The sequence below is a fragment of the Pongo pygmaeus genome, chromosome 17 (genome assembly GCF_028885625.2).
Source record: "Pongo pygmaeus isolate AG05252 chromosome 17, NHGRI_mPonPyg2-v2.0_pri, whole genome shotgun sequence".
NCBI classification, from domain to species: Eukaryota; Metazoa; Chordata; class Mammalia; order Primates; family Hominidae; genus Pongo; species Pongo pygmaeus.
In genome coordinates, this window is record NC_072390.2 from 79,896,354 (window position 1) to 79,916,885 (window position 20,532).

Sequence of the window (20,532 nt, forward strand, 5' to 3'; positions counted from 1 at the left end):
GACTATCCAGGGGTGCTTCCTCACATATGATTCCTGTTTATGTAAAGAGAAATTACGTGAATTGATCCCTGTTTATGATTCCTGTTATGTGAAACAAATTAGGTGAATTTTTTCCCTTCATAAAATCAATATAATAATGACGAGAGAGAGACATGAAAATTACAACAGGCATTCTAATTCCAAAAGGAGTGATATGAAGGTACATAGCAGTCATGTATCCATGGTAATTCAGAAATCTATTTCATTTGATATTGCAGTTTCTTGATTAGGAAATAGTACTACTCCCCATGGCTCTTATCTCTGCCTTATGAGTTATTTTTAATTTTACTAATAAGTGGCCTATGTTTACAGCAGCTGAGTATTATTCTCAGCCTGTTTACTTCCTGTAGAAATAATTCCAAGGTTACAAAGACCTCTTTTCATTTTAAACTATCTCTGCATTTTGCATCTAATCTGATACCATGGCTTTAAAATCTTGATTGGTTTCCTGTGTATCAAATTAATTCAATTAGACAAAACCAAACCACTTGTTTTAATAGAGTAACTTCTCTAGCTTTACTTGTAAGACATGATATCTTGGGGCCATAAAATCTTTCTTTGTAAAAGCATTTCATATTGACATGGAGGCATGATTTGACAAATCTTAATGCATTTATGCCCAGTTTTCCACTTTGGAACACTAAGCTTGTGGGAGTTATTTATATCCTGCTGCTCAAGATAATTTCCAAGGTCTCATTTTTCACCAAAAAAAATTTGCAATCTCTGGCTTAAGTGGATTAATGGCCCACTTGTGCAGCAGAGTCTAAGAGGCATTCACTTTATATTTTTAGAAGCCTTACTAAGCAAATTCTTATATCTTTTTTGTGATCTGATGAAAGGATCTTACAGCCACGTCCTTGATATCTGTATTCGCAGGCTATGGATTACTAGTTGAGCCTTTGATTTGATTTCTGGCATGTATTCATTTATAACTTTGAGAGTCTTTTTCTGGTAGAAACTAGGAATATGTAGCAATTTTATTTTCAAACCCAGTATGTCTTGGGGCCTTTATAATGACTCTAAATTCTGCCAAAAACAGAACAGTTTTTTCTTTATCTCATTATTTTTTTGTAATTCATCATAGACGTCAAGAAAGAGTATGGAACTTGCAACATTATGCCTGCAAATATCCTCAGAGATCATTAGTTACTCTATGTTCCTGATTAAATGTTGCTTCCTTCTTGCTTGTAATAACATTTTCCTCACTGCTTTTACATTTCTTGTTAATAATCCCCTTGAAGCTCTTCCACCATTCAGTGACAGTCTCCCAGGGCCCTTTTCAGCTTCTCCCTTACCCACCAGGAGGAAGGAAATAAATATCCCACTCTATATAAGGAATGTCAGAGCACTTTTTGGCCATGTTTATTCTGCAGTACATGACAATGATACAAGCACAAGAGAGAAAGCCTTACCATAAAGCACATATGGAGTGTCAGTTGCATCATACCACTTTTGCTAATATCTCTTTCGCTGATTCCAAAGTCAAGGGGCAGGAAAGTGCACCCGTCCATCGGTAGGAATAACTGAAATGTTATAAGGTAAAGATCAAGACGGATTCATATGTGTGGTCAACAACACTGTCTATCATCATCTGGCTGTATTTGAGAGTTAATCTGATTGTGTTTCCAAGTATATGGCCAAGGTTCTACTTGATGTGAAGAGAAATGTTTTGGCAAAGTTCAAACAGGTCCACAGAGTTTTCGATAAAAGAGCTCCCAATCCTAAAATATAATTAAGTTTCTTTTCCTCTGCCTTCACATTAAAGACTATTCAAAATGTCCTTTCATAGTATCAAGGCAGCAGATCTAGCAGGCATTTCAGTACCTGTGTGTGTTGAATGAGAAAGTCTTTGGGTCAGATTCCAGAGTCGGATGCCTCTGGCTTTTCATTGAATCTGGATCCTGTCCTGCTATATTTTTACCAAATATATCTGCCCTGTTAGAGGAGAAAATTGAGACAGAAGGAGAGACCCTGGGAGGGAGCAACAGTTCTTTAAAATGGGTGTTTTCATAGTTCAACTTTACTTTTTTAAGGTTTCATATTAACTCAACTATCATGTCATCTTAAATAGAAATTTTATGCATAAAGTGAGGTTTCCTTTTTCCAGAGGGAGGCAAGAATAGAAACAGAACAATCTGTAATGATTGCTTTTTAAAGTTAAGAGAGGTATATTTGGACATATACATAGTACCCAAATATATACCATGATATTCGGGGGGAAAAAAACTTCAAAATTATATGTATATTGTACATATAATTATATGTATATTGTACATATAATTATATGTATATTGTACATATAATTATATGTATATTGTACATATAATTACGGAGTTTTTCAATTAGGAAATAGAAAATCACACTCCTAGAATAGCTTTCAATTTAAACAAATTATGTACTATAGTATATCTAGTTTCTTAAAGTACCATTAATTGTTAATATGCTACCATTAGTCCTTAAGCATGTAATTAATATTCTACTAACAGCTTAATGTTATTTGGCATTTGTTACTAATGAATAGATGTTTAATTAAAGCCAAGTTATTCCATGGAAACCACACAGCTGACATTTTCTAATTTCTCTATGAATAGACTCTGCTTTCCATATCCTACCAGGAGGCTTCAATCTTTATTGTGACAGCCATTAAATTTATACCAATATATGGTAAGTGGCATTGTAGCTTATTTTATTAGCAGTATGATTGTTTTATAAGTAAAATATTGCAAATATTAAATATTTTAGATTATAAGCTATTTCTTTTAACTCTGAGAAATCCTGAATATCATTTGTGCTAATTTTTTCTCTTAATTCATAAACCAGAGCTACCCTAAAGAAAGAAAAACTGAATTCTATAATGATAAATGAACAAAAGTATGTCAAGATTATGTCATCACTTCTAAAAACAAATTTAGAAGCTAAAATAATATACCAGAGAAAAAACATTCATTTGAATCTGACACAAATAAATCTGTGAATAAATAATTCCTGAAAATGTTCTCACAGAGGAGAAATATCAGTAACCTGTCAAAGGGCAGGGCTGACAGAACATGTGTGGTCATACAATTTTCATATTCTATGAACATAACTGACATAAGTTGAAAATCTAGAGGAATAAGAATATAATGATTTCAAGCTTTTATGTTTATCCTTACTTTCTTTCAATCTATTCATTTCATGATGAATATTATTATTTATAAATGTCTAGTATTAAGACTGACATGAAATATGAATACTTCTTGGGGGCATAGAAATTTTTAAATGATAGTCACTATCATTACTATTTTAGTCATTATAGAAATTTTGCATCAAACGAGGCATGCTGGTTTCGTGATGTATTTTACTTATTATTTAACCCTTGTAACTTTACCTATATACATCTATAATTTATTCTGATTATAAGTCAGTCTCAAGGTTTTTTCATTATTCCTGAATGAAAATTAGAAACATCACGATGTATTCCACAAACGGGCACAGTTACAATGTGTCAATTAAAGATAATTTTTTAAATTTAAAGGATTTAATAAGTTGTATTTTTAAAGTCTGCATTTTTACCCCATCTCCAAAAAAGCACACCCAAACAACAACAAAATTCTTCCAGATCTAAAACTTAAAAGAAATGGGTCGGGAAGAGGATAGGTAACTCTGAAAACACTAGTAGATCTTCTAAAATAAATTGTCCTTGAAAATAATTTCTCCTGGCTTTTGTACAGCATTATTATCTCTTGTAGTCTTAACTGACTTGTTTATGATCACACTATGATAATTTTCAAGTTCTAGATAGTTCTTCTCAGAATTTACTTTAGTATCTACCATTTTTTTTTATATTTTGATGCATCAGTTAAACATTTTATCATCCTGTTGCATACCAAAAGTGGTCATCATTAAGGACATTGCACAAAGTCTATTGTAAGAGATTAAAAACATAAAACATTAATATGTATTTGCTATCTATATACCATGTAAACATTTCTTTACATATATAGAAAATAATAAGTGAGTGGAGTTATCTGGATTTTTACCAAGGGCATTTTAATAAGAAAGAAAGTTTTAAGTGTGGATTTTCAAGATAGGTGGAAGAAAGGACATAGAAAACCCTTCATTATTTAGTGCAGCACACATTCACATAAATACTCACAAATAATCTTTTTCTGCATTATTTTGATATTTTTGAAAGTAAATAGTTTCCATATCTTCTTTATTAAACTATAATCCAAAGTATTAAAATTCAAAATAGTCAAACAATATAAAGAAAGGAATACTTTTTATTCCATCAATTACTATTGGATTTTTAAAAACATAACCCCCCCTCCAGTACCATGTAACTCCAATCCAGGATAAGAAATGTATGTGTGTGTGTGTGTTTGTATGCATGTGGGTGTGCATGTGTGCATATGGTATATATGTGTATGTACTTAGCAAGGGTATGTTTATGTATATCAGAATAATCCCTAAAAGTATGTTGGATAATAGGCAACTGAACTAGTGAACTAGGGCAGCATCACCAAAGACAAGTGCACTGAAGAAAACCTTACACATCCTCATCCTTTAAATGATCTTTGGAATACCATTAAAGACAAAAAGATAATATTGAGCTATAATAATGTTCACAAAAAAGCCCCAGTAGTTCTCTTATAGAATCAGAATTATATATATTATTTCTGGGGATAGATATCTGTTTTCATATAGAATTCATTAGGTTATTTCAAAAGAATGCTGTTTATAGTCATTTAAATGCATGGAAAGCAAATTCATACCTCTAGGTAGATGTTACAAATCTTGAGACATGATGAAAATGCCAATGACTTTCTCTCGTACAATGGTAATAAGAGAAAAAAAGGTGATTCTTTGAAGATAAGTGCCACTTTGGCACCTAAGTTTTACTTTGGTGCCAGAAAGCAGAAGAAAATATCTAGAGCATTCTATTAAAATATCTACTTTTCCCACGAATCTTCAGGAATGGATATTTTTGTCTTAAGTAGTCTGTATTCTTCAGTCTTCCTTTTATGTATTTGTCTAATATGATCAAGGTCAATTGCCACCTGCACAACATGATATAGTTATCAACAAGTTTTGGGAGCCTGGTGCAGCAAAGGCACTGGCAGTTTCGGGAGTAGAGCTCCTATGAAGAAAGCCACATTCCCAGATGGCTAAAAGCATTTGAAACGTGTCCACATTCAGCAGAATTTTAAGCCTATTAAAGTTTTCAAAGGACTACTGTAAAAGTATTTGCTTTAAATTACGTAGAAATACTGCAAGTCTGTGTAAATCATTTCTTTATAAAAGAGATGCATTACAGTGATGGTGTAAATGAAATTGAAATTTTTTAAGAAAAATGTTTTACGTATGTTTCCACAATGAGTATCACAGTTTACACCATTCTAGATATTATTTAACTCTCCTCCAAACAGGTTAGTAAACACATGTTCCCTTGAAGTATTGTCATCTACCCAGCAAAGTTAAATACTTCACCTTCACACAGGATGAAATATTATGCTTAAAAGTCGACTCAAGGCCGGGCGCGGTGGCTCAAGCCTGTAATCCCAGCACTTTGGGAGGCCAAGGCGGGTGGATCACAAGGTTAGGAGATTGAGACAATCCTGGCTAACACAGTGAAATCCCGTCTCTACTAAAAATACAAAAAAATTAGCCAGGCGTGGTGGCGGGCGCCTGTAGTCCCAGCTACTCGGGAGGCTGAGGCCGGAGAATGACGTGAACCCTGGAGGCGGAGCTTGCAGTGAGCCGATATCGCGCCACTGCACTCCAGCCTGGGCGACCGGGCCAGACTCTGTCTCAAAAAAAAAAAAAAAAAAAAAAAAAAGTCGACTCAGAAAGCAAGGATTTCAATAACAAAGATTTACCCAATGTCTTCTCCAGGTAAAATGGTGTCTGCTTGTTATAAACATTGCATTATATAATCCTTAAAATCTTTCTCTCTCCCTCCTTCCTCTCCTCCTTCTTTCTGTTTTCTTTTCTCTCTCTCTTCCTCTCTCCTCCCTTCTTTTCTCTCTCACTTTGTAAATATTAACTAACAAAAAACAACTATCACTACTCTAGTTGTTCCCAAAGTGTAGCTTTCTGAATATTTGAGTTAAGAAGTTATGTAGAATCGGGCTTAACAAGATTTAATGAAGGGAAAAATATTATTTTCTCTAAGACTAGATTTTGTAAAGTTACTTTTCCACATATACTTCTAATCATATTCTTATGTTTTATAAAAAAATACAACATTCTTCCAGAAAAAAGTCCAAGATTTTCCAGGAAAAGTGGTTCTTACAGTATTTTGTAATTTTATTGTTATTTTATATTTCTAAAAGAATACCTTGTTTAACTTCTTAACAAGGGACAGGCATTTATTAAAAAAGAGAGTTATTGATATATGCTTCATACAAAGAAACTGAGATTTACTTCTGATATTCAGAAAGTGGCAGAGCGATGTAAATAAAATATGCCTATGAACTTAGTGTTTTGCTAAAAAGTTTTTGCCAAAGATGCTAAAGTTAACCTTTCATATGAGGCTGTATTGGAACATTTCACATGTTGGGGTGGTGAGAAACCACAGATCAAAGGTTTTCCTCACTATTACATTCTGGGCTGCCATTTTATAGCAAACATTTGGTAATGTTCTTTTGCACGTAATTTCAAAAAGGTATATGTCTTCGGTTTTATGTAATGAGGAAGAAAAAGAATGCATTATATATTGCAATAATATATACTCATATGTAAACGTTTGTCATCAGAGTGAATGTGGATGGCAGTGGCCCTTCACTGGCTTCACAGCTTCATAGATCTGCTTTAATCATTTGTGGTGTGGTCTAGAAATTGAAATTTTACAGCTTTCCAGATGATTGTGACGTACAGCCAACATTGAGCCCACTGGTAAAATATACGTAGAATTTACTTGAACGTGACAGCCACAAAAACAACTAGTACAGTTTAGGGTTTATTGATGACCCTATTGAAATAAGTTATGCTTTATCAATGATATATTTATCTAAAATGATGAACATCTCTCAAAGATATTTTTTAAAAATCTTCCCTTGATTTATTTGACAATATGCATCTGCATGTTAAAACTGTTCAATAAAGTCTATGTTTACATGTAAAAATATGTTTTTTTGTTTGTTTGTTTTTTGGTTTTTGGTTTTTTTTCGACAGTCTCACTCTGTCACCCAGGCTGGAGTGCAGTGCTGTGATCTCGGCTCGCTGCAACCTCCGCCTCCCCGCTGCAACCTCCGCCTCCCCGGTTCAAGCGATTCTCCTGCCTCAGCCTCCCGAGCTGCTTGGATTACAGGTGCCTACCACTCTGCCCAGCTAATTTTTGTATTTTTAGTAGAAATGGAGTTTCACCATGTTGGTCAGGCTGGTCTTGAACTCCTGACCTCATGATTCGCCCACCTTGGCCTGCCAAAGTGCTGGGATTACAGGTGTGAGCCACCGTGCACAGCTGTAAAAATATGTTTTATTATAGTGTGATTATACACAGATATGTCAACATGATGCTGGCAAGATTATCAGAAAATTGCGGAGGACTCATTTTCCAACATGTCCAGCATTTCTGTTTTCCGTGACTATATCTCCAATTATGGAGAAAAGCAGAGATGCCTCCACACCTTTGCAAAACACTCCTTAGTGTTGTTGAGAATTATAAAGAAAATCTACAGCGTTAACGGAAAATACTTTTTTTCAGGAAGTAAGTGATCTGTGAAAAACATTTCTTCAGTTACATTTTGTCTTCTTGCCTTCACTAATGTAAAAGTAAGTAATATATTTGCAGTTCCTCATTTTATATGCACCTAATTTATTTTCTGATATTTACTTTGTCTGAATTAATGATGCTTTTAGGGACTCACTTTCCAATTTAAGCTATATGATAACCACAAATTCATGTAAAATATACAGTTATATAAAAGTCTTATTTTGTAGATTGCAATATGGTAGTTTCTCTGATTTTCAAATTTGCAATTTCGATAAATCCATGCTAGATCACTGACATACTTTATATGTATGTGTCTGTACATGTGCATGTGGTATGTGTGTATATATTATACATATATTTAGTTAATTTATATATAGCTAAAATATATACATATACTGTAAGAATATATATGAACACATCACATGCAATTTCAAAATTCTGTAGAGATATATATATGACAATTCTCACTTTATTTTAGCAATGATAATTTCTTCAGTAATTAACATCATGTGGTTAATTGTGTCTTCAATATGGCTATGTTCCTAAGAAAATGTAAGAAACAATCTGGCATTTTATGATGCACATGTGTATCCTTTCTCCATAGATAAAGGACAAGGATTAAAATAGATTGCACACTGAGATTCTAGCTTAAAATGAGCCGTAGTGTTCAATAATTGATTTTTACTTTGGATTTGAGCCTCAATCATTGACAATTAGCTTATCAGGGAAAGAAAATATGTGTATTCAAATTAAAATAACATACTTTTATAATTAGCAGATTACAGTCATTTCATAGTATTATCTGCTTATTTTCTTGTACATTAGTATTGCATCGTGAGTACCTTCCTGGTTTATATTTTGATTTTGTATCTACTCTAATAAATGCAAAGTAGCCTATTAGAAGTTCCCACTTTACAAAGAAAAGATTTGTTTGAGATTACTCTCAAATAGTTTAACAAGCTAATCTGGTGGTTGGTAGATAGGTTGCTTAGTTTGCTGTTGCCTTATTTTTCTTCTGCTTAGTGCACTATTCACGATGTATGCTAAATGCTTACCTATTTAAGAGATTTGATTAAACGATTTTTCTTTGGAAAAGTTAAGTTCTGATCCAAACATTGAACTTAGAGATTGAAAAACTTAATTCTGTCAAAATAAAAGTGATTTATTTTTGTTGAGGGGAAAGGGGAAGGGCCAGGCCTTGAAGTCAGACAGACACACTCAAGCTGTGGCTCAGGAATCTTGGCAAGTTTTATAGCAACTTATTCCTCGTTTCCTCACCAGTGAATCAGGAATAATGTCTGCTTTGTGGACTGTTTGTGAGATTAGGGATAATTGAATTATCTTATACTTATTCAATTCTCAAAAGTGATAGCTATTAATATGATGTTAATATGCATCATTAATAGCTGTTAATATGCATCATAAATAATATATGTTATATGAGAATGTACACATAAGCTCTAAAATTGCTATTTGAATATGAAAACTTATGGTTTGTGAATTTATATCTATGTATATTTTGTTTAGCTAATAATCCTTATTATAATTAAGTTTATAGATTTGTATCTTTATTTATTTGGCTTATTCTGTTATCCTTCCTAGAAGCATAATCTTAGGGTTATTTCAAATAATGTATTATATAGAATATCACAATTTTAAAAATAATTCTTGGACAGTTCATTGAGATTTTAAAGTATTCTTTAAACATTATTCAACCTTCATTCGTATAATCTAAATATGGCAGATTTTACCAATTTGCATAGCTAAATGTTTATATTTTGTTATTAAATAACTACATATTGAGCATTCATATATGAAAAGTTTCATTCTAAAAATTTTTATATAAATTGGGAGGCAGATACTGAACAGCCAATAAAATTATTTTGTTAGAGCTAGGTAAATGCTAAGGAAGTAATGCAGAATGCTATTAGAATTTTATAACAGAAGATCTGACAATTTGGGGAGTATAGATAGGCTTTTTGAGAACAATGTTTATGAATTGAGCTATGAATAATTCATAGGAATCGAGGAGGTGAAATGTGAGTGTCTTGAGAGGGGAAGTTCTAGGCAGAGGGAAAAGATGGACTTGAGGTAGAAAAATGAAAAGATTGAAGAGTTTCAAGGTATTGTAGTTGAGAATCAGAGTGAAGTCTAGAGTTTACAAGAAGGGATTGTTGATTTTTCAGGCAGAGGAAATGTAGGCTTTTGTAATGTTACGGATTTCTTTTTTCTTTATCTCCATAGCAGTGCTGAGCATTGGATTATTTTAGGCAGGAAAATGAGGAATCAATGAAAACTGAAAGGATATTTCATGTAGAGTCAGAAGTTGAAAGATACCAGAAATATTTAAAAATAAAGTTGATAGGTTTAAATGAGTGAAAAAAAATGGTGAACTTACAAAGAGAGGAACACACTTGTGAAAAGCCGATCTATACACCAAGGCTCTGTCTACTACTTCCTGGGTGTGAACCATTCCTTGGATGTAGAGCTACACACATAGGTGGTATCATCTCCCTTCAGATGAAAAACCCAGGAGAAAGCCCCGAGCATGTTCTGGAAACAGGTTCCAGGCTGTCTGGACAGGGAACTTGGGGCGCTGGTAGCTGAAGCATGGTCTGGTAGTGGGTTTATGGCAGATCCTCAGGGGGCATTTGCCTTTAGCCTACAGATGCTTTGCCCTGTGACAGGTGCAGAGCCACACAAAGCACCCCAATATGAGGTCCATTAAAACATGGTGCAAGTGGGGTTCTACTTTCACCTGGGCTATTTTAGCCATTCTTTGAGAGGAAAGTGATATCACACGATGGGTTTGTATGACATTCCACAGAAGAGGTTGAGACATTTTCCAGGTTCATTGGTCTTTTTGATATTCTCATTTGAGAAGCAGCTATTCAAGTTTTTGCACTTTTTTTTCCTAAGGGAAGGCCTGATTTTTAATGAAATTATGCAAGTTTTTAATATATTCTGGATATAAGCCCATTGTTGGTTATTAAAAATACCTTTTTCCACTCTGTGGCTTTTTTTATCTTCTTAATGGTGCCATTTTAAGGCAATCCAATTTAACGCAATTTGGAGCAACTGAGGGATTATCAGCTCTCACTAGTGTTTTTCTCAACAAAATTTTGAAAGATCATTTTACTTATGAAATTGTATTTCTTTTCATATGGTTATTGAGAGCTTGCTTTTGATTTGTCTTCAATACAAAAAGATCATATGGAAATGACATGCCTTAGATGAATATTATTTGAACGATCAAGTTTAACATATTCCTCCACCAGCTTTTTCCAGCAATTCCTCCATATGGTGTTGAATTGCTGTGAGTTTCTCTTAGGTGATAACTGTTCCACTTGTATCCATGTGCATTGCTTGCCAGTCTCAGCCTATGAACACCATATTTCTCTTCCACACGTCACACACACATATTGATTTATGCATGTTTGTACACTCAAACACATGCTCACATCCACACAAACTCAAGCACACACTCATGCTCATAAACATGCTCATAGATTATGCACACATGCTCACACACGTCAACTCACACTTTCAAAAATGCATTCACATACAATTTTTCTCTCATTTAGATCAACTGAGGGATGATTGACTCTTGGTAATATTTTTCTCTTAACAAAATTTTGAAAGATCCCTTTATTTATAAAATCATACGAATTTTGAAAGTTGTTTCCATATAAAAATTTTTCCCTTCGCCCACTCTCTTTTATGTGTTGATATTGTCAGGGAAGTCATTATGACCAAATAATTGGCTCTTTTTAAAAATATCCTTGTTCAGAGGCACAGAATATTATTTGGACGTTAACTGGAAGTTGAGACAACTCTTGCATATTCAATGTATTACAAATGGGTAAAATTTAATTCTGAAGGCCGTTAAAGTTATATTATGGGTTAGACTACTTTCTGACCTGTCCTGTCTGGGAATTGAATAACATTTTGAAACATGTTTTATAAAGAAAAATGGGCCATAATTTCCAAAAAAGTAAATTAAAAGTAGACTATTTATAATATAAATATATCTGTCCAAAAATAAACTAACTATGGTATCAGAAGTATTCATTAAATAGTAAGCCACATTTTTTGTCATCCAACCTGGATATTAAGTGTCAAGGTGGTATTTAAATCGCAAAAAAGCATTTCTTATGAGTCCAAATGATTATGAAGGGAAGTCATGATGCAGAAGGTGAAAAGGATATGAAAACATGGCGTATGCTTTCTGAACCTGAGAAAAGACAGATTCTAATTTCCCGCTCTTTACACATCTGCTGTGTTCATATTTCTGCATGGCCTCTTGAATTTACTATATGGATTTCATGGCAGGTGTAAACTGCAAGGTTAAACAGGGGCAACAGTTTGGCCTGTTTTTCATGGTAGAATGTTCGCCTTTGTTCTGTTGTTTGCCTCTGGTTGAGACCTGGGCCTTTGAGGTTCACCAAGATATGCCCTGGAGTCTGTTGTCCTTCCAACTTATCATTTGACAACACTGATTGTACGGTGTAATTATAAGTCAAAGGTAGCTTTTGGGATATGTGCTCTAATGAAGGAACCATCTGAAATTAGGACTTAAATAATAAAGGGTTCAGGGACATGGAGGCTGGTATTTGTTGTGCATTTTAATTGCAGAACTTTGCAGCTAATTGGAGGCTAACTAAACCCCTTGGACACATTTCAAGTCACGTCAGTGGTTTTTTTTTTCTCCCCAAGGAAACCGATAGGACACACAGCTTAGTGCTGCTTTTTTCTATCTTAATTACCACATTGAATTGTGCTAATACAGATTTACTTTGGAGATATGTTCTATGATTATAACCAGGCAAACATTGTTGGCATTTGTTTTCACTCTGTGAGCATCAGACTGTAATTCAACATTTTAAAATAGGTTGTAAATTCAAAATATTTTAAAAGCAGTAAAATACTATTTAAGTATGCACTTGGTTCAAAATTACAGAATATTGACAAGATTTTAAAATCTATGAATTAAAACAAGTTACTTAGAAGATTATATTTGTGTTTTTTCAGGTTTCAATATTCAGTTGCTTCTAAGCCATGGTACAATAAATTCAGCTTATAAACACATACTCCAGAAAGACTGTACAAAATGTTTAAGTAATCAAGATTAGAAATAAAGAAATAAATAAGAAAGCTAAAAAAAGCAGTTTAACTCTCAGGAGGATGGCATGTTTATCTATAAAATAGAGTTTCAGTGAAGAAATTGTGTAAGTTTCATTTGCCACAATTGAAATTCCTGAAGCATTTTGTAAAATATTTTGCAAAGCAGAACACTAAACTTCACGAGTTTGATGCATGTAAAACAAAAACAACAGATTTTCTTGGGTGAAAACTTTAATTATAAGATTAATTTGTATTTTAGGATTGAAGAATATTTTAGACTGATTTTGTGTAAAAATGTTCAACATTTTTAATTCGTAAGTGTTTTTCACTTATAATACTTTGCATCCATTGTAAAAGTAAGATGTTTTAGCTTTCAATTTGAGTAAGATAATTGTTGAACTGATGAGGTCATCATTCTCGGTACAGTTAACTAGTGTAGAATTGTGACATTTCATTGGCATTATCACAAAGGCAAGGAACTTAAAACTGTGCCCTTTCTTTTTTGCTTTCTTCTTTGTGCCACCATGCTTGGAGGTAGGCAAGCAATGACTTTGCTTTCAGAAGCCATAAGTCCTGAGGATCTGACATGGTAGCCATTACTTTTTCTAAGCCCCTAATTCTCTTTCTTCACTTCCAAAGAGTGACAAGAAAGGAGTAGTACATGAAATTAAGGCCTATAAACAGAACAATTCTTACCTTATGAGCCTATCTTATCTTCTTCTGTTTTTAATCATATTAGACTTATATTTTAGCGATGTTTTAAAATAGCAGAATGAAATCGTGATCTTGTAACAGTTAAGTATAAGCAGAATAGGTTATTGAGAAAGATTAAGCTCTAATTGTTTTTAAAAGCACCTGAAAATTCCATTATGGGCTCAATCGAAATTAATGCTCATCCATTTCTAATCATCTTAGCCATTAAATTAATACAAGCAAAATAGCCACAACAAAAATGGATTTATGGAAAGAAAATTATTTCAGAAAAAAAAGTTATACCAGTGATCAAATACCATCTCACGTGTTTGAAAAATTGTTTAGTCATTACTTTCTCACTTCTTCATCTGAAAAAAAAATGTGTTTAAAAAAACACCATGTGGACTTGGACATTCTAATGAGGTGATAATGTAAAGCTTCTGACTAAAAGTACCCACTCCACATATGTGAGTGCCTTTTTCTCGTCTAGATAACATAGTAGATATTCTGTAAAAAAAGAAATAACTTCAGACACAAGGGAATATTTAAGAAGTTCATTTTTGTAAGCCGTTTTTCTTAAGACCATACCTTAAAAATTGTTCATAAAAGGCCACATAATATCTTTTACTTTTAAATTTCTCCAGTCAAGGATTTCTCCCACTTCAGTGCGTAACAGCCTTTGTGAGTCTCCTTCTACACAACTGAATCATCTTGGGCTAAATTTCTCTAGTCTCTCCACAATTGATTTAGAGAAAAGATGCCATCATTTTCTGCTCAAAAGCACTTGGCACACTTAAAAAATATTATTCGAACACTTCTAAGCTATCTACAATTCAAGCTCAACAATATTTTTAAAAATCAGAGAATAACAGTTTCAGGAAAAACTAAAACAAAAACAAAAACAAAACTTGGCATCTGTCCTGATTTCAAAGATTTCTAAATATTTGTGATATTTTATACCAGAGCCCAAGTCTAGAGAAGGAAAATGAGGTGTATACACACACACACACACACACACACACACACACACACACACTTAAAAGTTACTGGTGGTGATGGCTTCCCAATATCAACATATCTAAATAAAAAGTAAGAAAAAAATCACGTTTACATTTTTTGTGTTTGCTGAACAGAAATGTAACAGAGACGGACATATCCATTTTTTAATCAAACAGATCTGGGTTTGATTTTTGGCTTTTCTGTATTTATAAATATGTCTCACATTGCCTACTTAAGAATATTAATTAAGAATATTAATCTTAGAATTACATGGAATTATGTAAATTTGACTACCAGATACCCAAATAGCTGACAATTTATCCCGGCCTTCTGGGTACTGTGCTTCTGATCACTGGGAGCTGAAGTTGTAGTCCTTTTTTCTTTGCTTTATTTTGATTCAATATACAATCATCTGATAAAAGAGATCCTTTGTTTTTCTTGCATTTGAAGTGGTTTGTGGGCAATAGAGGGCAGGAGTTTCCTGTTTGAGAGCTTGCTTGGGAGCAAGGAGGTGTTAGATTGGGGAAATCTCACTACTCTCCTTGCAATGTGGGAGTGCCTACAGAATAATACATTGCTTTCCTTCTTTTCCATCCTTCTGACTTCTATGCCTCTACAATTGCCACCTCTAGATAATCAAACTCATCATTTCTAATAGTGTATTATAGGCATTTATGTGCCTATTTGTATACTTTTTAATTGAATATATATTTGTTTAAGAGTTTGTGTTTTTGATAAAGGACAACTTGCTTTTGCCTTTAAAAATTATTTCCTCTTATAATTTCCTACCCAATTTAAAATAATATAGTTGGCTACTTAACATTTTGTGTTTTAAGTGATGGTACACTATTTCTTTGCCTACCCAAATTCAGTCTCTATATTGCATCACAGTATAGTTCCTACTTTTAATCTTTTCCTTCTGCCACCAAAAAAAAATATGATGAGCATAGCTCTACCTTCAAAATTCTGTACCTATCCTTAATAATATGTCTAACTAGGTCATATTATTTAAATTACATATTTAATTTTTTCAGTAGTTATAATTTCCAAATAAACTTATATTTTAGGAGAAATATTAAAATTATTGCAAAATATTCCTATTTTGGTGAAAGAAAATAAGTAAAGTGCTCTAAAGTCATACAAGACATTTTCTTTTCTTTTCTTTTCTTTTTTTTTTTTTTTTTTGAGACAGAGTCTCGCGCTCAGGCAGGGGTGCTGTGGCACAATCTCAGCTCACTGCAACCTCCGCCTCCCGGGTTCATGCCATTCTCCTGCCTCAGCCTCCTGAGTAGCTGGGACTACAGGCGCCCACCAGCACGCCCGGCTAATTTTTTGTATTTTTAGTAGAGACAGGATTTCACCATGTTAGCCAGGATGGACTCGATTTACTGACCTCGTGATCCGCCCGCCTCAGCCTCCCAAAGTGAAAACATTTTCTTTGTATAAAACCAAAGTGATATTTTATAATGCAGGCTTTTCTATACATTCACTGTCATTTATTTAAAACTGTAATTTAAAATTAATGATTGAGCACTGGTTGAGTTTCATGCCAAGAAATATCAAACAATCTCAGATAGTGCTTAAAAATGCATTTAATTGGCTGGGCACGGTGACTCACACCTGTAGTCCCAGCTACTCGGGAGGCTGAGGCAGGAGAATGGTGTGAACCCGGGAGGCAGAGCTTGCAGTGAGCCGAGATTGTGCCACTGAACTCTGGTCTAGGACACAGTGAGACTCCGTCTCAAAAAAAAAAAAAAAAAAAATGCATTTAATTTTATGTGGGGAAATTTTGATAATCCACAAGAAGTTTTGATTCTTCCCCTGATATTAGTATTTTGGAACCAAATATGAGTGCATTCTTTACTGTGCATTGGAATCAAATATGAGTGCATTCTTTACTGTGCATTCTTAAGAGTTACTTTAAATTCGCCCTGCATGAATTAGTTGCTTTTATGGTTGCTTGCTCTTCTCAGTGTTTTGCAACTCATGCACCCCTCTGTTTTTCCTCCAGGAGACAGACAATCCCTCTTAGTCCTGCAACTTTCTTTTCAAAAGCTCACCAACATGTTAAGCAACAGATCAAAATCCATCTCTATGGGGAATTCTTTCCTGATCCACTGAAATTATAGCCACATCCAGAAGTGATTTCTCCATCTTTTAAACTCATACCATTGTATTGGGTGTTTCCCTTAATGATATTTATCATGTTTAGAATATTTTCTAACTGTCCTTCAGCCCTTAATGGGTGATTCCTTATTTAACACATTTCTAACCCAGTGCTTCGGCTTCATACGTTGTCAAGAACTGTTGGTTGTAATAAGTCAAAATAGGATTAAAACACTTACAGTTTTTAAGGCATTTTGAAAACTTTTTGATAAATATTTATTAATCATTTTCTACATCAATACACACAAGTGTACATCAAGTATCTTTACTTAATATGTGAAATCATTTAATAGCAGATAAACTATGAGATGAACATAAGACTCTTAATAAGTCAAAAAATAACAGATGCTAGCAAGATTGTGGAGAGCAAAGAACGCTTACACACTGTGGTTGGAGTGTAAATTAGTTCAGCCATTGTGGAAGATAGTGTGGCAATTCCTCAAAGTCCTAAAAGAAGCAATATGATTTGACCTAGTATCCCATTTCTGGGAAGATACCCAAAAGACTATAAATCATTCTATTATAAAGACACACGCAGTGCTATTCACAATAGCAAAGACATAGAATCAACCGAAATGCCCATCAATGATAGACTGGATAAGGAAAATGTGGTACATATACACCATGGGATACTATGTGGCCATACAAAGAAACAAGATCGCATCTTTGCAAACTAATGCGGGAACAGAAAACCAAATACCACATGTTCTCACTTATAAGTTGGAGCTAAATGATGAGAACACATGGACACAGGGAGGGGAACACCACACACTGGGGCCTTTAGGAGGTTGAGGGGTAATAGAGGAGGTAGAAGGAGGGAAAGGAAAAATAACTAATGGATGCTAGGCTTAATACCTGGGTGATTAAATAATCTGTACAACAAACTCCCATGACACAAGTTTACCTATGTAACAAACCTCAACATGCACCCTCAAACTTAAAAGTTAAGAAAAAAAATGTGTCTTTATTATCAGATTTAGATAATTTTAAAGAAGAGAAATTATCCCATATCTTATTTGCTATGTAGAATATTCCAAATAGACTGACATATGGCTTAGAAATCTGAGGACAGATAAAGTGATATCGTATCAACATTTTCAGTCTAGAACCTATAGCCTAAAATTTATAGACTATAAGTCAAGCCAGAAATTCCTGGGAAAGTTATACAGATTTAACATAATGAAAAATTAAGTTAACTTTAAAATTAAACTGTATATTTGATAAAGATCTAGTGACAAAGAGGAAGAAGAATAGAAGCCGAGATGCAAAAAACAATTCTGGTATGTAAATTTTTGCTTCTGAGATTCTGGGCAGCAGAGTTTCACACAAATACTAAATCAGATAACTCAAATAGGGCACTCCAGCATTGAGGGAATTATTATAGATAGGACAAAAATAGATGGCTGGGCAAGGTGACTCACACCTGTAATCCCAGCACTTTGGAAGGCTGAGGCGGGTAGATTATTTGAAGTCAGGAGTTCAAGACCAGCTTGGCCAACATGGTGAAACCCTATCTCTACTAAAAATATAAAAATTAGCTGAGTGTGGTGGCACATGCCTGTAATCCCAGCTACTCAGGAGGCTGAGGTAGGAGAATTGCTTGAGTCTGGGAGACGGAGGTTGCAGTGAGCTGAGATCCTGTCACTGCACTCCAGCCTGGGAGACAGAGACTCCGTTGCAAAAAACAAAAAAACAACAAAAGTAGAAACTGAGTTTTCATTTACACAAACACAACTAGAAATTTTATAATATTTTGTTTTAGAACAAAAAGTTATATCATTTACATGAAAAAAGAGGCAAGATTAATGTTGTTTCAGTTGGCAAATGTAATAGTCGTTTTATCCATGCATGGTACCATATATTAAATATTCACAACACAGATCAGAGTCTGGGACTTCATAAAAGGTAAAAAATTAAATTACATTTAATTATATTTCAAAATAGTTTGCACATTTTAGTAGGACAGACAGTGTTATGGATTTTCAAACCCATAGTCAACACCAACACGCTATGGGCACAGTGAAGAGCCAACTTGATATTTCTATGTAATTATGTCAATGAATTATGTATATCAATTATTTTAAAAAGTTACAGGGCTAGAATTGAAGCCTGAGGAATGAAGGAAAAATATATCAAAATATATCAGCTTGAATATTAACCTACTTTCATGAAAGTAACAGATTGTTTCTAGGCCAATTCCTTAAGTAGGTGATAGCACCAGTTCAACTCGAGTAGTATCACACTGTGTTATGACAACTCTCACAAGTGCTCTCTGTGCCTTTCTCCTTAAAAAGCTACATGAATATGTAAAATTATTACAGTTTCTGCTAATTGCTCAAGCTTTCCAAAATCTATTTATTACTAGTATGCTGATATTTTTCAGTTGTGTATTAGGCATGTTTCATGATATATTAGGTTATCTGGCAAGTAGAAATGCATATCTTCTCTGTTCACCAGATGTTTTAACTGAAGCATGAAGCATTGAATATTACAGCTCTCGTTCATTTATAAATAATGCCAGTGGAACGCTGGGAGGAAAATCTGGAAAATGTATATCTTTTTTTTCTGCACTCTCTAAATTTTGATTTACTTTATTAAAAATTTAATAAGTATTAAGTAAATGTTTTAAATGATATAAATATTGGGTTAATAAAAATGTCACTGTAATCAAAATGAAATATTTATGTAATTTCCTACATTTGCTCAATGGAGATATACTAGTCACCTATCTTATAACTATGTTATTGTCTCTTCCAAAGGGAATATAAATGGGTTCTTGGTGTAGAGGTAGATAAAAAGGTTGAGGTTGGTGAAATAAGATTGGTTACATCTTGTAAACAATAAAACTTGAAGCATGGGACTAGAGAAGCTACCAACAGATTCACATATTATCTATTTATCCACACATCTCTCTGTTTATCTATCTTTATATTTAGAGAAAAAAAGGAACATATGCTTTGTTACTTGGGATTACCTTTATTTTGAAAGGGTAGTTATTTATAAGCTAAGAATGTCATTGTTCCATAGTTTGCATTTTATTGATCATGGCCTCTTTATAGTTTCATGTTTATTCGTTGATTTGAACCTTCTACCTGCTCCCTTTGTACTGTTAGCTTAGATGGGGTAACAGACCTACAGTTACTAGCCCCCAGGTCCTGCACTGTGGTTTGCCCGGACTGCACCCTGCCTGCAACATTGGAAGAAGTCCCTTTATCAGTCACTCTTCAAATGACCTAAACTGAGGGTGCCACCTGTTTCCTTCCAGGATGCTCAAAGATGCAGGGAGGCTTTCCATCAGAGGGGTCACTTAATCTGACACATAAAGGCTTCTTCTGCTGTTGGGCTAAGAATAGATGGGGGGGTGGACTGAAGGATCAAAGGTTCAACTACATTAGTTAGGAACCTGTTACTATAATCTGGAGTCACTTAGACAGCATAACTGTGGAGGTCATGAGATGTTGTCAGATTCTGGGTATTTATTTGAGAGGGCTGCAACAGGGTTTAAAAAAAAACGTAGAGATAAGGAGTGTGAAAAAAATGCAGTCAGTGAGGACACCAAAATTTTTTGTCTGAGAACATGGAGGCATCCAATTTCAAGCAGTTGGAATGGGTGAAATCATAAAAGCTAAGTTTGGGTACAAAATTTTGAGCTAACTATAAGACATAGTACTTTGGAAATGACTCTATTACATTCAAGAAGAGATTCTATGTATCACATTCCTGTCCAAATAGTCAATTGCTGAAACATAAGGAAAAATACACATGAAATATGTTGATTAGTAATAGAAGAGGTGACATCGTACTCTAATGATGAC

The 20,532-nt window shown here is 34.0% G+C and overlaps 1 long non-coding RNA gene across 1 annotated transcript in view; it reads left to right on the plus strand.

Moving 5' to 3' along the window:
* Positions 1 to 5,839: 5,839 nt before the first annotated feature.
* The window catches only part of LOC129018850 (uncharacterized), a 41,225-nt gene continuing 26,532 nt past the window's right edge, over positions 5,840 to 20,532 (plus strand). The window contains exons 1-3 of the long non-coding RNA XR_008495438.1: positions 5,840 to 5,913; positions 7,195 to 7,330; positions 7,727 to 7,794. This is a non-coding gene — a long non-coding RNA (uncharacterized LOC129018850). The remainder of the gene's footprint in view (positions 5,914 to 7,194; positions 7,331 to 7,726; positions 7,795 to 20,532) is intronic.